At 35.9% G+C, this 23873-nt stretch overlaps 1 protein-coding gene and 1 long non-coding RNA gene across 5 annotated transcripts in view; one reads left to right on the forward strand and one right to left on the reverse strand.

The window, feature by feature from the left end:
- The window catches only part of Klp54D (Kinesin-like protein at 54D), a 115593-nt gene that overhangs the window by 29883 nt on the left and 61837 nt on the right, over positions 1–23873 (reverse strand). The gene's annotated exons all lie outside the window — the stretch shown is intronic.
- On the forward strand, positions 5443–23240 carry LOC138134177 (uncharacterized). The gene is made up of 4 exons (XR_011160663.1): positions 5443–5628; positions 21965–22120; positions 22173–22897; positions 22960–23240. It is a non-coding gene; the product is annotated as an uncharacterized lncRNA (long non-coding RNA).

Consider the following 23873-nt stretch of genomic DNA (forward strand, 5'->3'; position numbering starts at 1 on the left):
GTGTAATTTTTTGCAGGACAACAATCTAACAGAGGAGATGGGGTGCAAAGATTTAGACTGTATTCGGAGAAATATATATATTGCCCGGAAAAATGTACTTCCCACTCTACCGAAAAATCGAAATGAGGTGTTCGAAGCAATCCAAAAAATTCATACAAAAACAAATAAGAACGAAGAGTTTTTAAGCATTTCCGATAATGAAAATGGCATCATAGTTTTTTCGACTTTTAGAAATTTACATTTTCTGTGCTCTAGCGACACAATTTACATGGATGGAAATTTTCAGTTCTGTACAAAGTTTTTTTGTCAAATGTTTACAATTCAAGCTTTTAGAAATGGTTATTACATACCCGTTGTATTTTGTTTATTACCTGACAAGAGAACTGTCACTTACGCGGAGCTATTTAAAAAAATCATCGAAAGGTCTGAATCTGATGAATTAGTTTTTAAACCTTCAAAGATTGTTATCGACTTTGAGCAAGCAATTCATAGTGCATGTTCATTATTTATTAGTGTGGCCTGAAACCGAAATCACAGGCTGCAGATTTCATCTGTGTCAGTCCTGGTACTATGGCGGCCAAAAAATTTCGGCCGTCATTTTTCCGTCATTTCAAAAAAATCGGTGTAGTCCATTCCTTATTGTCATTATGATTGATGTTTTTACTTGTCACTTTTGAAAGTCAAGCAAAATGCCATCGGTATCAAATTTTAATAAAATCAAAATAGTAACTCTTGCACAAAGAGGAATGTCCCAAGCTCAGATTTCGATGGACCTTCGTATACCTAAAAGTACAATTTCGTCCATTCTTCAGAAATGGAGACAAAATGGAATGGAACTATTGAAAGACGCCAAGGCTCAGGGAGGCCTAGCACATTTACTGCAGAAGAAGATAATATGCTTCTCAATAGATTACGCAATAGCCCTTTTATAACGGCTGTTGAAGGGGTAAATACAAGCAAATACAACGGAAAGGAGCGGTCGATTTTCGGCAAACATATGGGCATGGATTTTAGTAGATAGACCTGGGCTAATGTTGTCTCTAGAAGATCGGCTCAACAGTGATGTTTATGTTAGGATTCTTGAAGACGTGATGATGCCTTTAGTTTCAAGAATTTTTCCGAATTTTAACTTCATATTTCAACAAGACAATTGTTCAATGCATTCAGCACATAGGGTAGCAGAATGGTAGCATAAACGTTCTTGATTGGCCAAGTCGCAGTCCAGATTTTTGGTTCGTAATTTGCAACAACGACAAGTGATTCGGAATAGGGCAGAACTTTTGACTGCGATTACTAATGCATGGCAATCATTACATAGGAATTATCACAGAGATTTATGCCTCTCCATCTCGCGTCGTGTAAGACGAGTTATTGACGCCAATGGAGCAATGACCAAGTATTGATTTTAAACTTCATTCATTTTATCTTTTGATTTATCTAATTACTTAAACAAAAATAAATGTTTCATTTCCTTGTCTTTGCCTTAATGTTTTTCGTTTGATTTTTTAAAAACTACGGCATACTCGTGTAATTTCCACGGTTCTCTGTTTGGTACTTTAATCCAAAAATAGCCGCAAGTCTGCCTCTAGTCTCTAGTGCCACTAGCGACTAGCGGTCGTGTGGTAATTTTGTAAGAGTGGAACTTGTCCTTTGTATTCACAAAATTTGAACTGATGGACTGAATGACAGATTGTCAAAATGACAATAACGATAACAAAGCGAGGTTATTGGTGCTTAAGGGTAGTTTACACTTCATGTCAGGGCCTTGAAAGTGACGGACGAAATTTTTTGGCCGCAATAGTACTTACAGGAAAACTCAAAGTTTAGGTTTAGTATCTGATTATAAAAATAAAAATTCAGATGTTGGTGCTTTTTTGAGGTTGTTTTGTTCTTCGGAATGCACTTTCTGGAACCTGTAGAAATTGGAGATTTTTTTTCTGATGAATTATATTCTCAGATTCCCTTAGACCACAGAATTACACAATTCTGTGACTACGTAGTAGAAAACTACATTGATGATGAATCGATTTTTCCTTCAAGTATGTGAGCTTCTACTACAGATTCCATGCACCGAACAACTAATTAATGTGAATCTTTTCACAATAAATTCAACAGCAACTTTTATTCTTCGCATCCAAATATTTTTGCCTTTTTAGATATTTTGCTCAATTTTCAAGCAGAAACCTATGTTAAAATTAATTCTGCTCAACGTAGTGTAAAGAAACTTAGATGTAACACCAAGAAAAAGCAAGAACTTATTAAAACGACAATTGAATTATATAAATCAGGAAATTTGAGTAGATTACATTTTGTTAAAAAATTATCTTTCTAGTATTTACCGTAGATTGTTTACATTTAAATTTAGAATAAGTATCCAATTATTCCTATATTACCAATCATTCTGTACAGTTGTATTATTCTGTAAATGTATTTTAACTTACTGTAAAAATGTTATTTTCATAAAATGCAATAAAATCTGATATATTTTTGAAATTATTTTGGTATCTTTTTCAATAATATCCCTAGATCTTGACTAAAGATAATAAGCAAATCTGCCATTTTCTAGCACCTGTTACTGTAATTATAATTTTCTAAGAATCACTGGTTTAATCTCCTAATCCCTCGGCAGCGAGGTCGTGGTCGAACTGAAGGGTCGGATTAACGCTATCTCATTAGCGTGGTCGAACTGACGGACGCCGTGTATTTTTACCTGGCAGGCTCGTCATCTTACGTGAATAACCCTGTATCTAACAGAAATTTCTTTTATTGTAAAAAATCGAAAAACTTGCATTAATGGAGTTACATATAGTCCGTTTCAATTCTAAATTTCCACCAACACTGTATTCTACGTTGGAAATACAACCGGCAACACTGTTTGGTGAAAAATGTCTCAGATTGTACCGAGTGACTATAAATGATTGAAAATTATTTTGTTATATTGGTCACACATTTGAAATCTTTAGTTGGCAACATCGTTGGCATGACACACCCAATTTTTAAAATTGAAACAAACGTCAAAAAAATCTAAATCGACAATGTACTTCGTGACTTAACCTAACCTAAATAGAAATGATTGACAGATGATCCACGAGAAGACTTGCACTACCAACTGCATCAGTGTTGCCAATCCACTATTTTCCTTCAATCATTTATAGTCACTCGGTATTTGTTAGGTTCTCTGTCAATTTCCGTTTTTACAACTCAAAATTTTAGAATAAAGAAAAAGGATGAAAACCCTTTTTTTAAATGCAGCAAGTGAATAGGTAGAAAATAAAATTCTAAAAGCAAAATAAAGTTATGAACTAAATTTTAATGTTTTCGAATCATGTTTACAAAATAATTATATTGCCAACTTTGGTTATAAGAATCCCCAATTTAGAAATAATTTTATTTTGCCAACATAATCCAACAGGTGACGGAAATTTAGAATTGAGACAAGCTATCGCGCGTTCAAATGAAATCCTGGGCTGGGAAGGCGTTGGAAACCGTCAATTGGTGTGCTTTTTTAAAGCGTAGATTAATTGGAGTATGTTGACAGCTAACCTAAAATTTAAAGCCAAAAAAATCTTTCTTTTTTTCTCTCTTTGCAATGTTTTACATTAAAAATAGAATAACTTAACGATTCCTATTCTCGAAGCAAATATCTAAGGGCACCCTTTGCTGAAAACAAACATGTTCAATTATGTCCCGATTAAACATAAACAAATGTCTTTCGTATCAAACGGCAGGAAATTCAAACTTTACACTGTTCTGAACGGTTTAATTTTTTCAACACCTACTCAGCCCAGGATTTCATTTGAACGCCCGATATAACCTCTGTTTTTCTATCTGGTACTATGGCGGCCAAAAAATTTTGACCGTCACTTTCTTGACATTCAAGTAAAGTGTAAATAAACCTTTAGGAATCGTACCCCCACTTTCGATTCTTGTCATTTTGACAATCAATCTAAACTGTTTGAAGCTCAAATATTCCAAAAATCGGACATAAATAAACAAAATTAGAGCAATCGTACATAGATAACGCGAGGCAAACGTTCTGTGTAGTAGAAATGACAAAATAATTTTGAGTTTTGAAATTTACCACCCAAAAAATAACGTTCATAATCAAGACGGTAATCATGATGACAATAAAGTACGGATTACAATTTTTTTTTTTTAATAGACAGACAATGATGGCCAAAATTTTTTGGACGGCATAGTACTATCGCGGCCATCCAAAAGTGAACGTTTTTTTTTAATACATCATAGCCGTCCTAAAATGTCAAAGTTTGACACTAGCGTTAAAAAAATTATTGAAACATTTTTTTTTAAATGCTACATCTTACTCCGATTCAGACAGCTAGGGCTATTGAAAAGCTAGAAGAAAATTGGTCGTTGGCTGCTGTGGCGAGAGAATTACATTGCAGTAAGTCTTGCATCTTCAATATAAAGAGTTGTTGGCAAGAAAACAGGCTTGAGAGGCCAATACGAATAGGTGTTGGAAAGGTTTCTTTACTAGAGTTTACGTTCATTTTAATAATGTATTAATTACTTCTCAGCCTCATTTTTATTAAACATTATTTATTACAACTTTTTATTATTAAAATAGTAACGTCTGCTGCACGAACGCCAATGAATACAGCCTGATTTAATCTAATGAAAAATACGGAAATTTTCGCACGCTATCGTTCACTTTTGGATGGCCGCGATTGTACCACTATATGCTATAGAGCGGCAAAAATCAAATATACTCGAGTTCCACAGGACTCTTGATATATGTGTTACGGCCCAAGCTCGAAATTGATCATTATCAGTATTGTCCGGCCATTTTCCGAATCGGCCAATTCTAGAGTGCCAATTCAGGTTGCCTAAACCTGACAAAATTGTACCGCCTGTAGTATTTCGAGTTTAGGCCGGCCATTATGCGTAACGACGCACGTGATTCGGTAATTTCTATAAAGAATCGAATTGTGTCTACTTCGTGCACATGGTGTATGTAGGTACTTTTTGAGTTAAAGCAGTTACACAGTTAGAGGTGTTGTTTCTCATGGGCTGTGACTTTGGAAATAGAAGCGCGAAGGCGGAGCGATAAACCAGTGAACAATATGTAAATGAAAACTGAAAACGTCGACTACTTTAAAATTCAAATATTGGATGATTCAAAATGATTATGAATAAATATCGCAACTATGTAGGTACGAAAATTTATGTGGCAACTTTGTGGGTACGAGAGAGTTGACATTTCTTTGACAGCTCATAGTTGCGCAATTTTGAAAATTGTCACAGCAATGTGCAATGGTATAAAAAATCAAATGCACGCTTATGAAATGTCATACAAATATCAGCTCTACCCCACCCATACAGTTGCCACATAAAGTTCCGTACACAGTTGCCATATTTATCCACAACCATTTTGATTCGCCCAATACATAGAAATAGACGAGAGAGAGAGAGAAAGACAAAACTAACGTAATAAATGACGATGTTTTCCGATCGATTTGTAGCGCCTACTTGAGACCGATATTCGTTGTTTGCGCAGACATGACTCATAGCTCATGAGGACATCGAAGACCTCTACAAGTGATGATAAAATGGAAAATGTGAAAGCAAAGTTTAATAGTAAAATAGACATTCTATCGGCTAAGAAAGGTAAGCTTTGTTTTGCAATATTACAATAGTAATTAGATTCACGGGGTTTAATTATCCGGTATTTTGTTTTATTTCAATTTTGGCCAGATCTAAGTAGCCATTATTAATATTGGTCGGCCCAAACTCAAAATATGTATTATCGAGATCATCGAAGAGCTTGGCCAGCATTAACATTGGCCGGCTATTATTGATAACGCCAGCATTTCGTGTTTAGGCCGTAACATATGTTCTTTTTTCTACTTCGGTGTCACAATGAGCATTTTGTGACACCGAAAACAGTTTCACAAAGATCAATTTTATAGCATCGTTTCTAGTGATTATTGAATGTGGGGTTGGTATTGATAGTAAATTTCAGTGTTAAATGCGATGTCATTTGAACCTAAATCCATGTTTTGGATCAAAATAATACGCCCTATTAAGGGGGTAGATTAGTATTGTAACATTTGGAAGACAATTTGAAATTTAATTTTCAATGAAGTGACATTGCTTCGTCAATACCAACCCAATTCCATTAAAATAAATGTCACTAGATAATTAAATATTTCATATTAAAAAAAATTAAATTAATAAAGCCGAAGTAGAAAAAATAGCATGTTACACTCGTTTCACAAGACATGTTGTCGAACTCGTTCCTCCTCACTGCGTTCGTCGTGCTTTAAACCCTCTCGTTCGACAATAGACTGTCTTGTGCAACTCGTATAACGATATGTTACGCCCAAACATCGAAACCGCTCAGTGAGCGAAAAAAACATCCACAACGCGTTGCGGACGGTGCTGAACGAACAAATATCGAAATCTGATCATTTTTCGCGTTGTGGTCGTTTTTTCTGACCACGACGCGTTGTAGTTAATGCTAAAACGGCCACAACGCGTTCTGGATTATTCACAACGCTCATAAACCGATCGTGCTTTTGAAATTTAACTACATAGATTGACAAAAATAATAATTGAAAATATTTTTGTTTAAATATGTTTATTTTAACAGGAAACTATAAAAAATGGAATACTAACTAAATGAACAGCAGGTAGTTAAGAAGTAAAATTGAAAATTGGTATTCATTTGTTCTTGCAGGCACTACTATTGTGGCATTTAAAATTGCACAATACCTCATTGGCCCTACAGTTGCACTTTTTAGTGTTACAATACGTTTGCAATGGCACATGACAAATCCTTGTTTTGACCCAGACGAAAGTGCTGAAGCTTTTCTCAAATTTAATGAAGAACTCGGAACATCCGATGAGTTTATAAAATTAGAATCAGCGAAAGTGAATTCATTTCGACTATAAAGTCTTTCTTTCTTTGGTTCCCAACTTGTACAAGCTGGATTCATTAACGCTTAGAACTACAGCTACAACACTTCTAGGGGCAAGCCGTCTTCTGTCGACATCCGGAACTTTCACTACGACATTTTGACCGATCTCAGCAGGAGGTAGTTTTTCACGGGACAAAGCTAACATTTTTTCAGCTTGCTTCATCAATCCGACTTTAGCATTTTCGCGTTGCTCTAGGATTGCATCACGTCTGCTGCAAAGGCTGCATACAACTTGACCTTCAATTTCAACACCACACTTCATGTGAACTTTTAAACCGCATTTTTTACATGGATGAATGATTCCAAAATCTTCGCAAATGGAACATGCTAGCGCACTGGCTCCTGCACTCTTTCCATATTTTCTTCCATTTCCACATTTTCTTCCCTTTCTTGGTCTGTTCCGGATACCATCCCATCCAAGATTCTTTCTAAATCTTCTTCGCTGTCCAAAATTTCATATGTTTCCCTTTCCAGGGAAGAATATGCCAGACCGATTCTTTGCTTGCTACCAAACATTGCCTCGTAAGGACTTTTTTTAATTCCTTCATGCAGGGCACGATTTTTTTTGCTTTGAATTAACCGTAAACCCTCTGATCATTGTTTGGTTTTATTGTCAAGCATCCATGCCACCAACATATCTCTCACGTCCTGATTGGATCGTTCTACCGATCCCTGGCTTTGTGAATGGCGGGGCTTACCGTGTACAAGTTTGAGACCTGGCCACAGATCCTTAAAAGCTTCTATTATTTTATTAGAAAACTCTCTTCCGTTGTCGCTTTGAAGTATAAATGGAGCACAGAAAATGCAAAATATGTCCATTACATTATATGCGACTTCTTCAGCTGTTTTCGTTTTAAGTGGTTTTAGAATTGTAAATTTGGTAAGATGATCCTGATAGTTCAATATGAAGCGATATAGTCTCGGTCTGGCTCGGTCTGCATATCGATCAAGTCTATTTGACATCGGGAATTCATGTGATTTGATAGGATTGGTGCAACAACTAACCCCTTCTTCTTCATTTTCTTCTTTCCTTGACATTGCTCGCAGAGAGACAAATAGATCTGTATAGCTGTTCTAGTGACGTTGCAGTATTTTTTGTTAATTTCAGCCTCCATAACTAAAAAAAATAATTCATTAGGTATATTTTATAATAATAGTGTTTAGGTAAGTACCTCTTGTTCGTTTATGTCCAGTTGCTATGTGAGCAGATTCAATAATGTGAAAAAGATCATCCGTTTTACAAAAATATCGAAAATGTTCATCTTGTGTTTCTCTGGTCTTTTCAATTAATTTTTCATATGCCCCAATTATTATTATATCGTACCTCTTCAGCCTTCTATACTGTTTGGATGACAATGACATTTTGCTGTCTCTCAAACGTTTTGCTTCATTCACCTCATGGACGATCTCTTCATACCGTTCATTCGTAAAATAATCACTTCGCTCGTTGCTATTATCAACGATATTTTTAATTTTTTCATTAAATGCTTCCCTCATATTGTTTTCCGCTAACTTCACACACTTCACACTTCAAAATTTTACTTGATTTCGCTCATCAACAAATAGAACTTTACTCAAACGCAGTCGTCAAAACACTGACTAGTGACTAGTCTGAACAAGAAAGATCGGTTTATGAGCGTCGTAAATAATCCAGAACGCGTTGTGGCCGTTTTAGTATTAACTACAACGCGTCGTGTTCAGAAAGAACGACCACAATGCGAAAAATGATCAGATTTCGGTATTTGGTCGTTCAGCACGGTTCGCAACGCGTTGTGGCTGTTTTTTTCGCTCACTGAGCGCTTTCGATGTTTGGGCGTAACAGATATACTACCGAGTGACTATAAATGATTGAAGGAAAATAGTGGATTGACAACACTGATGCAGTTGGTAGTGCAAGTCTTCTCGTGGTTCATCTGTCAATCATTTCTACTTAGGTTAGGTTACGTCACGAAGTACATTGTCGATTTAGATTTTTTTGACGTTTGTTTCAATTTTAAAAATTACGTGTGTCATGCCAACGATGTTGCCTACTAAAGATTTCAAATGTGTTACCAACATAACAAAATAATTTTCAATCATTTATAGTCACTCGGTATTATAGACACTTTGTACCGTGCGATCGAAAATAAAAAAATCGAGATGGCCATGATTAATACACTTCAGTTGGCACCACGTAAAAATTTAATTCAAATGTCATCAGATGTCATTAATTACAATAGTAACTGTCATTCCGGACTTTCAAGTCACTTACCAACAACTTGCTTTGATTATTTTGTTTTTCCATACCTGAAAAACAACGTGTTCAAAAACAGATCTGGCGCAATTCCCGAATTAATTCAAATAATTACTGATAACTGCAATTTAATTGATGTCCCGACTTTGCGAAGGTCATTTGAAAACATGAAGCGAAGAGAGTAGCATTATGTTTGGAAGCTGAAGGCAGACATTTCGAACATTTACTCTAGTTTGTCAATACGATTGGAGCTCCCTATGATTGTTTTACAACCGACAGGTCACACATAATGTACACCTTTATGAAAATCAAGATTTCAACGTTCTCAAAATCGCTAACCTAACTTTTAAGACTGCATTCTTTTCTTGTCTATAGGTCGTCTGCATTCTTTTCTTGTCTATAGGTGGGTATGCATATCACTAGAATAATATTCAATTACAAATAACAATAAAGTATTATTTGTTCCTCAAATTAATTATACATAAATTAAAAGTAGCGTTAAAATTAGTTGCGAAGTTTTCTTTTGTCAGCAGTTGATTATTTGGGAAAATTTATTACAACTTTTTTCAATAATTAACAGGTGCGAGGTGAGATCAAACGAGCGGTTTAGTGAAAGTCATTAAGAGACTATTACCGAGTGCTACGTACTTTTGTATTACTTTATTGTTAGCGTTTCATTCACCTGGTGTTGCACAATAATTTAATTTGAAGGTCACAGTTCAAAGGTTGATGGGGTTCACGCAAGTTTCAGGAAGTTCTAATTTATTTGGATTTTATGTTATCACAGTTTTGGGAAAGTTAGTTCTAAATGTCAGTGTATGTCGATATTTAGGATTTGAACTTTTAATGCTCCTGTATGTATAATTCTGTATAATAGTTATTTACATAATTAGTGGAATAAAAGCAATATTACAGGACTCGAGTGTGAAGATTGGAGATGACGAGGGCGTTAGTCCCAGTTCATCTGTAATCACACCCGAGGTTCCTGTAATATGTTTTAGCCCACGTGTTATGTACTATTGTATGTATTTTACAGTAGAAGTCCGTTAGGATAGCCTTTACGGCCAAGCCAGAGATTTTGTAAGACGAGCTCGCAGAGCGAGTCGAATAATACTAAGGAGGCTGTAAAGGCCCTAACGGACGTGTATTGTACAATAGTTTTTGTAATATCTCTACGATTCGTTCACAATTATCTTTTTGAAATACATTTTTTTCAACACCATCGAAAAAACCGAATGATTAATAAGTGTGCGGAGGACGTCGTCATGTCAACCGTTGTTTGTGAAAAAAATTGTTTCAATGTTGTTTGTCAGATTTGTTCAACGCTTAACTTTCCGTTGAAAATAAATGAATGAAACCAAAAAAAATCGAAATCAAGATATTCCCAACGTCCGGAAGTGAGGTCATCGTTATTGCTTGCAAAATAGCGCTTGTGTTAGTGTTAAAATTGTGAAACATCATCTTGGATCTCGTCTACATCTGCTAGTGGCGTACGGATTTCGATTAGTTCAAGGTGTGTCCCATAACATTAAACATTAATTATTGTACCAATTGTAAAAAACTTGAAAAATAAAGTTTAGATCTACGTTGCTATAGTTATTTAGTCATTCATAACGGCCGCTCCTGCTCATAACGGACACCCTTAACGGACTCCGGCGCATCAGAGCCTCTGTAACTGATTTATTGTCAGATCCGACACTGGTGGCTCAGCTCAGATCCGTGGAGTCGCTACACTCCAAGCATCTCCTAGAATCGCCATAGGCTTTGCTTAAGCAGTAGACATGTGAACTTGCAATGTAATGACAGCTCTAACATTTCAGATTGTTAACCTAAATTTGTTGAGAATGAAAAGTCAAATCTAATAGTGTCAAAATTACAGTAACACAAACATTTTTTTGTAGCTGATGGTATTATTTTTGAAACCTAGCAACTGGCTTAATTTGGTTAAAACAACATCACACCCCGAGATGCCCTTCTGGGATTGGTAGAATTATAAGTCTTGTAACTGAGTTATGAAAGCAGTAGTAAATTCTTTATTTCTATTTTTGACAACTTGTTGTCGTCGGCAGGTGCGCTTTTTGTCTAGGGCGCGAGTTGTGAAAGGCCCTGTACATACAGTTACTCCTGCAGCTCTGCATGTACGTTGGGGTTACCCTGACGTCAAGTGAGAAAAGTACCAGGACCTGGAACGGAAACGTGTGTGATCCTGTTTCGAAAACAACCTGGAGTGCAAGAGACGAGCGTCTCTGGAGGTGTCACTGCAGTTTGCGTCGTTTTTCCAGTATGACGTGTATTACAAAGTGGTCTCATGTGCGAGCAACGAAGAAGTAGATTATCATTAAAAGTGGAAGCGATTCTTTTTGTGCCAAGCGCAGAGATTGAAGACCGAAACGAAGTCGATGTCGGCAACTGGGCGAACAAAATGCAAGAACTCTGTGATTAATATGTACAATCGCGGCCATCCAAAAGTGAACGATAGCTTGAGAAAATTTCCGTATTTTTCGTTAGATTAAATCAGGCTGTATTCATTGGCGTTCGTGCAGCAGGCGTTACTATTTTAATAATAAAAAGTTGTAATAATAAAAATGAGACTGAGAAGTAATTAATACATTATTAAAGTGAAAGTAAACTTTAGTAAAGAAACCTTTCCAACACCTATTCGCATTGGCCTCTCAAGCCTGTTTTCTTGCCAACCCCTCTTTATATTGAAGATGCAAGTCTTACTGCAATGTAATTCTCTCGCCATAGCAGCCAACGACCAATTTTCTTCTAGCTTTGTAATAGCCCTAGCTGTCTGCATCGTAGTGAGATGTGGCATTTAAAAAAAATAGTTTCAATAATTTTTTTATCGCTAGTGTCAAACTTTGACATTTTAGGACGCCTATGATTTAAAGTAAAAATCAAACTGTAAAAACAAAACGTTCACTTTTGGATGGCCGCGATAGTACCTACTTACGCACAACTGTATTACAAAAGTTGGTTTACATCTTAGTTACCATGAACGAAACTTCAATTTTATATCTGGGGGGCGGTAAAGTAACTTTACAGGCCCGGAGGGCTGTAAACCAAAGCAAATTTAAAATTTGTCATTAACATTGATGGGCAGTTGTGCGTAAATCGTTGTAGGTACCTCAGGCCGAAAGATCTTTACGCCTTTGGACGAATAAGGGCCCTCCTTCGTCGTCCACGGGCGTAAAGTTATAATCTTTCGGCCCTCTATACGTAAATAACTATTACAATAAGTAGTTTTTCTTTTGTATTGTTGCCTTTCAATAAATTTTGGCTGTTTGCTTCTAAACAAAAATGCGTTACGTAATGAAACTAATCGGATAATGAACTTACATTACGCAATTCAAATGACTATAAATTAATGTGGTTATAAGGTCTTATCCAAGCAGCCGTAGATAAATGAATATACAGAGTTATTATAAATTATTGTAGTTCAAGTAGGCGTAAAAACTGAATGTAAAATTTATGGTTGCCGCTCCATATAAATAAGTGAGTACACACCGTTCACACACAGGAGTTAAACTGGGTGCAAAACAACTCAATATTTCTAGAATTGGTTGCAAAACAACACAATATTTTTGGATTCAATCGTTAATTAAAAAAAAAATAAATAAAACTCTCATCACCGCACTTTTCACCTAAAAAATGACAGTGACAGCGACAAAAATTTCATAACATGGGATGGCCTGCTTCGACTACAATCATTTATAATAACCCTGTACATCTACTCGTATGTATCTCTATAATTCAGTCTAAAAATGAAATAATATCATAAAATGAATTTTATATACTTACTATGCTGATTTTTCTAGAGAAATATTATTTCATGTCAAATAAAATTTATATGTTTTCATATGTTGCAAAATATCCAAAACAAATAATACGAGTATAAGTATCTGATATTAATTAATAGATAATACAACCTGCGTCTACATTTTACGCTCTTTACATCAGTTGTCCCGCGACAACATTTGCTCTAAAGTACATATGTATGTACGAGTACGTACATATCAATACAATCGCTAGCTACATGTTACGTCCAACTGAAATCATATCAAGGTTAGATTTTATCATAGTCCAAGTAACTAAAATCGATAAAACTTTTATCTATGACATGCATGTTCGGTGTGTATTCAGTTTGAATAATAGCATCAAAGAATTTGTAAATAAAATGATAATACATTTTATTATGAGCCATTTCCTTTGTAGAATTGTAAACAAGAGTTGAATAGAATTCATTATAACTAATATTATCAAATTTAAAGTAAATTTTGCTTCACCAATTTAACAAGGTCGCAACATATTTCTTTTACTTAAACAATCAGCAATAAAATAGTTCTTTAAATGTGTCCTACCTAGCTGAGGTATTCTGGTATTTCCCAGATTACAGTTAGGTACAGGTTAGAAATATGTAACAGAAAATAAATATAAAACAAAGTAAATAAATAGGTGTCATTGATTTTATTTTAAGAATATTGTTCCACTTACTTATCAAGAAGTTTTGACCGTATTTGTGACTTCTGGTATACTTCAAATTTGAAATTTACATCAAAAAAAATGTCTGTCGTAAATATATCAAAAAAGTTGTAGGGAAAACTTGGTTGTAATGAAACTTTGTACCTATAATGCATTCATTTTTGTAATGACGAACTAACTGGGACTTTTTTTTGTTAGATTTTTTTACAAAATAAATGAAAATTAGACAGTTGGCAATGATTTAAATTGTCAATTGTCACTGCCAAAATGAATGAATTTCCAAAACGGAGTAAAGCATCAATAAGCCAGCAGACGAACCAGCACATTTTAAAGGCTTTCAACAAAATAAAAGAAATTACTCATGGAGATAATGGAAATGAAAGTACGAAAAGTACAAAGTTGTAGAAGCAGTGGCGGATGTTTTTTCGGTAAAGGACAAGGCTTATGGGAAACTTTAGCATCCATGACATATCCCCAATTATTGTTAATTTGCCTTTTCGTATTTGTTTAGTGCAACTTAGCTTTTTTTCTCAAAATAATTAAACAAATTTAATTTCACAATACTTTGATTGGGACCAGTTTTGACAGAACAAATGACGTGACCCATAACTTTAGTTCGTCAATAATCGTCTTTATACGTCCCCAAATGAGAGCATAAATTGGCCTTTATGGCCCAGATTTGTCAAAAATCTGCCAAGAAACGGTTGGTTTAATTATTCAAACAATGGTATCAAACATTATTTGATTAAAGAAAATCATAGATTATACAGGGTGTTAGGGAATGGTCTTCCAAGAATTTCAGGGTGAGTTTGTGAGGGAAAATGTGGTCGAAAACCTAAATACCATTTTTTCCTAACATGAATGAATGGTTTTCTTAAAAATAAAAATATAAATAGTGCCCCACTGTTTGAGAGCTTTTGCACCATTTTATTGTTGTGATAATTAAAAAAATAGTTAACATTTTGTAATAAAAGTCAATTGCTTAGCAATCAAAAAGAACAATGCCTCATGTCAGATTTTATCGAGTACCTACTGTCACAATGACGTTTCGGTTTTAAATATTTCCCTTGGATAATAGATCATCAAAAACTACCAGGACAGAATTTTTTTATTGACAAAATCAATAATTATATTCGAAATATTTATCTAGATTCCTTGAGTCCCCTTTTATTGTTGCAATGAACTGAAATTATTTATGCAGCTTCATTTGAGATACCACATCTCGATCAACCTCTGAAGTGATTTGAAAACTTTATTTATGTATTTGTATTGAAAACATTCATAATAAATGCTTAAAATGTCCTCCGTTTGTCATTACATAAGCATACCTTCGGACAGCAGCATTGGCATTTCCGTTACATTCCCCATACACAAAATGCATTTCTGCCTACTCCTCGATAGAATATTCTAGCGTTGTAAACAATTATTGTAATCTTTGCAGGCGACGGATAAAAGATAGATCAAGTCAAAGAGTAGACTTTGACAGTAGTAAATTTCAAATCGTTACCAAACAATCATTTTTAAATCGAAACATGCAAGATTTTTTCGTGCACAAAGCAATATTTCAGCAGTCCCAAAACAGCAGGGAACAATTTTATTCTCAGAAAACGGTTCAATTTATCCAAAAGCGATATAAAGGTTTTCGACCACATTTCCCTGATAAATTCATCCTGAAATTCTTGGGAGACCATTCCCTAACACCATGTATACACAGTAACCTAACAACATCAAAATAGCTAACTAAATTTGCATGGACACAACTTTTAGTTGATTTCCTTTAACGAGTACTAAATATTTGTTTGAATCTTTTAGAAATTATAAAATCGAATAAAACGTTGCATGTACCACGGGCATAATTGTTGATTATGGCCCTCGGGAATTTAAAAGCCCTCGTACCTCGGGCTTTAAACATTCCCACGTGCCATAATCTCCTGATTATGCCCTTAATACATAAATAACTATTGCATCTAGACAGGATGGGTAATACATACTCGCCTATGCAGCGTGTTATTGAAATGCGTTAGGAAAATTTAAACGGTGATAGAACTCATCAAAACTTTTCTATTTACCATTTTTTCGAAAACTCAAATTTAAGTTCGAATTTATTTTCACCGTATTCCGTGTCATCGAGTCGTTTATGGATGGGACGGTGAAAGAACAACGGCTTCGTACGAAAAACGTTAACGCAAAAAAAGTAAATACGGCAAAAACCCAGGCGGATAGGTCTTGCAAAAACTTACTGACACAATTTAGTCACGTCCTTCACCTGCATGCGGCCGTGTTTACAATTTATTAGAAAGCGAATTTCCGGTAATTATCGTTTAAAATGGTGAAGTACACTAATCCGGAGTTAACAGACATGGTGCTCATCTACGGGGAAGCTTTATCAAATGCTGGTGCAACCAGGCGTTTGTATGTAGGTACATGAAGAGATTTCCCGGTCGCCTAGTTCCTTGTCCACGTACCTTTGTGAATGCTGTCCAACATTTAAGGGATTATGGGACTTTTAGTCCTGTCCTGTCCTGTTGACGAAAAACCGAATGTTTGTTGCCGACGACTTGCATTATGAATTGACGTTTCCAGTTTTAGAATTTGGAGAACGCTGCACGAACAGGGATTACATCCTTATCTTCAACGCATCCAACACTTAAAATCCGAAGCTCCACCACGTCGAATTGCATTTTGTCAATGGCGTCTTCAATAGGTCGTAATTGACCAGTTTTATCGCCAGCTCATTCACCGGACTTAAACCCTTGTGACTTTTTTTATGGGGCCATTTAAAACAGATTGTGTATGAGACTCCAGTTGACACCGACGCAATTCGATAAAATTATGACATGTTGATGAGAACTCAAGCTTCTGTGGCTCGAAGGGCACACAAGAGCGTGCGTTGATTACGGAGGGCGTCATTTCGAACATTTAATTTAAAGGTTAGTGCCCTTGATCAAGTGTGGTGCGTAACTTCAATGTCACTCTCACTTACTACGAATAAAGAATTGGTTTTTGCTTGACTATCTAAGTTTTTATCTTCTTTCGCTTTTAATGTACGCACGGCGACATTGGCGGGTACTAGAATTTACGATCAAACTAATTAAAATTTTATATGGGTTTAGAAAGATTTTTCGAAAAAATGGTAAATAGAAAACTAATTTGTTTTGATGAGTTCTATCACCGTTTAAATTTTCTTAACGCATTTCAATAACATAGGTACTGTATTTATGTATACGAATCCCGGCTGAGTGAAGTTCAACAATGCAAGAAGTTATAGGTGATATGATAACATTAACTCATTAACAACAGTTGCAGTAGTAGTGCCTACAGGTGTCCTACCTAAGATTTTTGAGCCTAATATCTCGGTTATTTGCCAACGGATTTTTATGAAATTTAAAAAGCAGATGGTGAAGATGAACATGGTGAAGATTCAATTAGTGATAATAAAATTACCTCAAGTTAAAAAATGCAATTTTAGCACATGTTTCCTTTATTGAAAATGAAGTGCAATTATTATTAAATTTTTAAACATTCAAAAATAGGTGTCTACACAAACAAAATCGCTCGTCTGATCCAACGAAAAAATTAGATTTTGTTGTTAAGCAGTCACGTTTTGAAATAATTGATGGAATATTGCCAAGCAACATTTCGTACACCCCTTAAAATGTATAAAAAGTGGGCGCGCGCTTTATTAGAAAAGTAAAATTGTATAAATTTATTAAAAATACTTTAAAAATAGAAAATAATGGCAGAAATTTCAATATTGTTGAAAAAGGAAACAAATTTTGCAATAAATAAATAAATAAATAAATAAATAAATAAATAAATAAATAAATAAATAAATAAATAAATAAATAAATAAATAAATAAATAAATAAATAAATAAAACATCTGAAGTCTCAGGTTTTGCCGCTGAATGGCTTGCAAACGCAAACATAGCAAATATAGTTCCATTATTTCGTCAAACTAGAGTGCTTTTCAACGAGAGGTATACGTCTATAAACTTGCGCAGAAATCTGTTTCGGTCTATGGTGGCGTGGCTTACCTAGACAGTAGCGGCGTTAGTTTGTACTTTTTAGGGAATTTCATTCCAACAGCTGATTTATCGCCATTTTGTCGCAAATCACAGCCAGGTTATTGTTCTTTACCGTCTTCTTTTTTATATCATACAACTCCCGGTTGTGAAAATCTGATATTTTCTGTGTTATGAAAGTAAGAACGAAAATAAAACTGGACTACGCCAATGCACTCGATTTTGGGTCGCCCTTCCCCTACATCTGGCGCATCTCGGTAGCCACGCCTGTGTACCTCTCGTTGAAATGCACTCTATATGCCGTTCACGATTATTTTAAACACGCAGGAGGCCGCGATATTTTTTTGTTAGATTGGCGTCAGGTCATATGACGTTTCGTTTTGAAATATTCGCATTGTTGTTAATTCCGTCATTAATTTAGTTAATAAGAATTTACCCAGAACTGCCCTACAAATATGTATGTTTCATTTCAATTACAATTTTACGATTATTGTTCCTAATGCGTTCAATTATTTAAAAAATGTAGCAACTTGGGAGCAGTGTTCGATTGAATTATAACCTAAAATAGATTTATTAAGACAAATCACAATACTGCCAACTAAAATGTCAGATTTTTATAGATAGTCCGAATTTGAAATAATCGTGAATGGTTTATACATATATAGGTTTAGCCTTTGAAACCCTTCACACTAAAGCTGGTACAAATTTATAAACCGCAATGTAACTACACTTGCGAGCAAAGAAATCGACCCACCCACACACACAAATTTGAATGCATTTTTTTTCAGTGGGCAGGAATCAGATTTAAACAAATCATATGTCGTTTGAAAGACTGTTTCTTAACGTTTTCAATGAGCCTATATTCTCTGATAATTGCTTATGTCTTCTCAAGTATAGCGCCTTAAAATGAAATTAAACAAGACTATAGCAACAATTCTTTAATTTTAGTACCGCGTATTACGCCCCCCCGCTCTAACAACAGCTTGCCTTGCATGCGATTGGGCATTGACCTAATCAAATTTACTATTCTTTCTTGTGGAATGTTATGCCACTCTTCTTCCACTGCAACCATCATCAGTTCTGGGATGGACGTAGCAACAGGAACTCTGGCTCGAACTCTTCTCTTGAGCTCGTCCCACAGATGTTCGATGGGGTTTAGGTCGGGGCTACATGCTGGCCACTCTAAAACTCGAAGTCCCACTCTCTGGTGATTCTCGCAGTGTGTGGCTTTGCATTGTCATGCATTAACATGAATTGGTCGCCCACAAACCCAGCATAGGGCATCACATGGTCTGCCAAAATCTCTTCGACATACCTTGCAGCTGTTAAACTCCTTCTATTGCGACCATGTGCTGCCCCAACGATGAATACAGGTTCAGTTCGCCCTTATACAGATATCCCACCCCAGATCATACAGGAACCACCGCCATAACTGACACGTTCATCGATGCAGCACTGGGCAAATCGTTCTCTGGGTCGCCGGTACACTCGTCCTCTTCCATCGTTGCCGTTGAGACATATCCGGTCTCATCGGAGAACAGAAGAGACATCCAATGGTCTAAGATCCAATTTAGATGCTCGCGTGCGAAACGAAGCCGTGCTTGTCGATGAGCTGCAGTCAGCTTTGGACCAGTTGCAGGTCTGCGAGGTGTCAGGTTCGCCTCCTGCAGTTTTGCCTCACTGTCCACTCACTAACAGCCACCCCTCGGACATCACAGAGCTGCCGTTGAATTTGAACAGCATTCAGTCGACGGTTCCTCAACGATGTTGATACAATGAAGCGGTCATCTCTCTCCGATGTATACCGACGTCTACCTGTTCCTGGTCTCCGATTGAAGGAACCAGTGTCTTGAAATCGCTGGTACACCCGTCGAACTGTTGATCGGCTCAGATTCAGTTATTGAGCAACAAATCGCTGACTATGCCCAAGTTGTATGCAAGCAACGACTTGGGCAGCTACCTCAGGTGTGGTATCCATTATATTCACGGATAATGTGGCTAATGGGGCTGCTAATGTCAAATGTCAACAAATGTAATAAAAATTTCCTGCAGAGACTTAATTTTATTGCCGTAGAAGTTAGGGCATGCACATGTCCGCTACCCAACAAATAGCGATAACTTCTGTTTTAAGGCTCTACACTTGAGAAAACAAAAGGAATCTGAGAAAATTTAAAATCATTTAAAACGTTAATAAACGGTCTTTCAAACGACATATTATTTGTTTAAATCTGATTCCTACCGACTTAAAAAAATGCATTCAAATTCAAAAGTGTGAGGTGGGTCGATTTCTTTGCTCGCGAGTGTAGAATTCTCCAAAAAATTTACGAAAAATTAGAGCTGGTTCTATTTTGACAATTTATTCATCAATTTACTGTCGTCAATTTATTCACGACAATTTTGTGTATTACACGCAACAATAAATTCAAGGTCAAAAAATTCATCAATTTCTTTGACCGTGTAAAACAAGCAAAAGAAATTCCATTTCGAGGGGATTTCCCTTGCTATTCAACGTGGAAACGCTGCAACCATTCGGGGCACTTTTCCAGATTCCGCATTATTATCGAAAATTTTTGTATTGTAAACCAAAAATGTTATGTACTCGTATATACTTAAGTTGATTAATAATTATAATGTTTCTCACTTTTTGTTAAGTTGCCACAATAATTTCTCAACCTTGTTTCGTTTGGGTCGGCTGTTGGCAATAATTGTCGCCGGTAGCTCAATCTTGGAAAACGAATCAGCCTAACCTAAAATGACGGGAGTATCCGGATCCAATGATACCCGAAATAAAACAAATGTGTCCGAGTTGACCAATTTAATTAAAATGAATTCCCTAATACAAAATTTAAAATACAGTGATGTTGATTAATAATGAAAAATGAAAAATTGATTGTGAAATATAACAAAATAAATTATTGTTTGATGTTCCCCGATGAAAAAAAAATACAAGTGGGTGGTAATGTGGTAATAATGATGGTAAAGATAAATTCGTAAATACAAATGCGAAGACAAACAGGTATAAAAAAATGTTGATGTAAATAGTCCTGACCGTTAACTAAACGAATAAAAAAAATAAATAAATAAAATTCCATTTAGTGGAATGCTACAGAGAAAATGTGGACCCAAGAAAAAAATGTAAGATGTTATTAGCATTAAGTTATGTTCCTGTAAAGGATGTACAATTTGCTTTCGAAATTATTACTGAAAATTTTCCGGACGAACTGAAACCGTTAATAGATTATTGGGAAAATTACTATGTTGGTAGAAGAATTCTCAATGTACGACCAAGATTTGAAATTAACATTTGGAATATGTATGACAGAATTCGAAGTGACTTGCCTAAAACAAATAATTCTGTGGAAGCATGGCACAATTGATTTCAGAAAAGTTTAGATTGTCATCACCCCTGTGTATCCAAGTTACTGATGCATTTAAAGAAAGAACAAAGTTTTACAGAAACTTTCGCGGTACCGCGCTGGTATCAGAGAACCAAAAAAACCCAACTGCAAGTACGTGCAGCTAAGAAGTAGGCTTAAAGTTCTGGCTGAAAACTATGCCTTTAGAAACGTAGAGGATTATTTGGTTTCGGTTGCACTTAATCCTTCATTGTAATTATAATTGTTGTGGTTTACGTTGTGTTTTGGAAATAAAGTTAACAATATTTCCCTGTAGTTTTGTAGTAGGTAGGTAAATACTATCGTGATCATTAAAAACGACTACACTACAAATTTGAATTAATTTCAATAACGTCATTTTGGCAATTGAAATATTCCGCAATTAACAGATTAAAAAAAAAAACATTCTGCAAACCCGAATACATGATGGTGGTACCATTAGAAACATTGCTGCCGAACTGGGTGTTAGCACTAGCACTGTGTTGCGGACGGGTTTATTTTCACGGATTCGAAAATTTTAAATATTGTGGTTGACAAACTTTGACAAATCTCGGTAGGTACGTTCAATCAGCCTAAATTTTCAAAACATCTCAGGGGCGTCCCAAGTTAACTGTAGTCGTTTTTTGTCATCACAATGGTACCACATAAAGCTGTTTTCAACTTGCGCTATTTTGACTAACGCTGTTTTGTCTTGCGCTGAATTGACCAACGCTGTTTTCAACTTGCGCTATTTTGACTAACGCTGTTTTGTTGTAGCGCTATTTTGTCGCTGTTATTTTGTCCAGCGCTATTTTGTCTGGCGCTATTTAGTTACAGAGCTAATTATAACACATACTAAAAAATGTTACTAGAATAAAAGTTTTATTTTGTCTATTTCTTTACACAGGAGAAGTTTTCTCCAGGTGTTCCGTGAGATGAAGAGAACCGTGAAGGGATGAAGCAGGTGGGACTGAGGAATCCACCAAGGGAAGAAAAAAAAATGTCGAGGGTCGAAAAGGCGAAGGGAATTTATCGAGTTGGAGTACAAAGAGAAAAGGGAAAGGTAAGTTAACGGTATACGTTCAGATGACTTACCCAACTCCGATAAACTCTAGGTCGTAAAGAGAGAAGAAGATAGGAAAGATCGAAATTTTTCTGGCATGAGGGCCAAGGTTCGCAGCCTGACAAACCCGACGGTATGTAGCTACCGTCCCGCTGAAATTGTGAGGAAAAGATTGTTTCGTTCGACGTTGCCTCCTACGAAGTATGACGGATGTTCCATACCCAGGAGCTCGAACGATGATACGCCAGTTACGTGTCCGAAAATGTTTTCTCTTAACGCGTAGGGAGTTCGCACAATGTGGACCGTCATTCAAAGAAGGATAGATACTTTAGTGTAAAACTGTATTAAGACATAATGGTTTCCTTCTTTACATTTACTTATCAACTAATTTAAAACTAACGAAAATGGAGAAAAGTGAATTCGTCTCCCCTCTCAATAAGGGGTGGTACGCTGGTGGGCTTTTACAAGATGTGACAGATGTACCAGATGACGGGACTTTTCCAACTGTGTGAGAGCCCACCGACGCCGACGTACCGACACAGCAGGTAAATGTCGGCAGAATTATTGGAAGCAGCGTCGTAAACAAATTGGACGGTCCGCTCCAACAAAGGGCACCATTCCAGCTGCCTCATCGTCATCACTTCATCAGCTGGTGTCAAACATGAGAAACCAACAAGAAAACTCAAAGAGAAGGCAAGGTGGAAAGAAGGATCAACGACAAGCGAACGGGATGAATAGGGATTGGGAAGAAAAAGGGACACGAACGAAACAGTTGCGGTAACATGCGGTTACTCTCGGCCTAACTGTGAGCAAAAGTTTACTGAGTTGGTTACTTTTAGGGTTACTTTCGAGGTGTTCGAACATCCCCAAGCATTAGTGGAACCCTTGGGCCTTCCACTCCGGCCAAATCCGCAAAAACGAGGAAACAAACGGAACGGGATTTTCGAACCGTGACAGTACTGTATATTTAGACGATAAATCCATAAATCTAATACGAGTATAGTTGAGTTGATTTCCTTTAAATTAGGATAATTATTTTATGTGTCAGAATGAATATTAACCTTAATGTGATGGCTACTTTTTTATATGCCGATAAAATTACTGGAAGTATAAATAATTGGAGGTGGGATACGAAAAATTCTATAATAAATTGTTCTAAATGATTATAAGTATACAAGTGTCCCGGAGTTGCGAAAAAGCTCCATAATTTGTTTGTTATTAAAGATATCAACTTTGCCTTTTTTCTACTCCATATTCGGAAAATATTGCGGTATATATACAGGGTGTCCCAATATTAAAAAAACACTAAAGGTTTTTTTTAAATGTAACCTACCCAGTTTGATTTAATTTTTGGATTTTATACTAAACTAGTTTTTACCCGCGGCTTTGCCCGCAAATTTCAGAATTTTTAAAAATTATGTTCCTACTTTCATGTATTGCTATAAACGCAGTAATTTCACCAAAACTCGTTTCGCAGAAAAAACTGACCAATGCCGACGACAATCTAGATCCCAAGGATGCAAACGAAGAAAAATTACTAGCTTGCATAACATAGTTGTGAGACGTTTAAGATCCACCAATTCCAGAAAGAGAACTCCAGGTGTTAATGTGAATAGAAGCGGTTGCTAAACATATATTATGATGACGCTATCAGAATGACATTCCTGCCAAAGTGTCAACATCAACATGTTAGGCAGATGTCATTCAACATGTCACACTCGACATCGATTATATTAATCAATTTTTATTTTTT

This window comes from Tenebrio molitor, chromosome 1, assembly GCF_963966145.1.
Source record: "Tenebrio molitor chromosome 1, icTenMoli1.1, whole genome shotgun sequence".
NCBI lineage: Eukaryota > Metazoa > Arthropoda > Insecta > Coleoptera > Tenebrionidae > Tenebrio > Tenebrio molitor.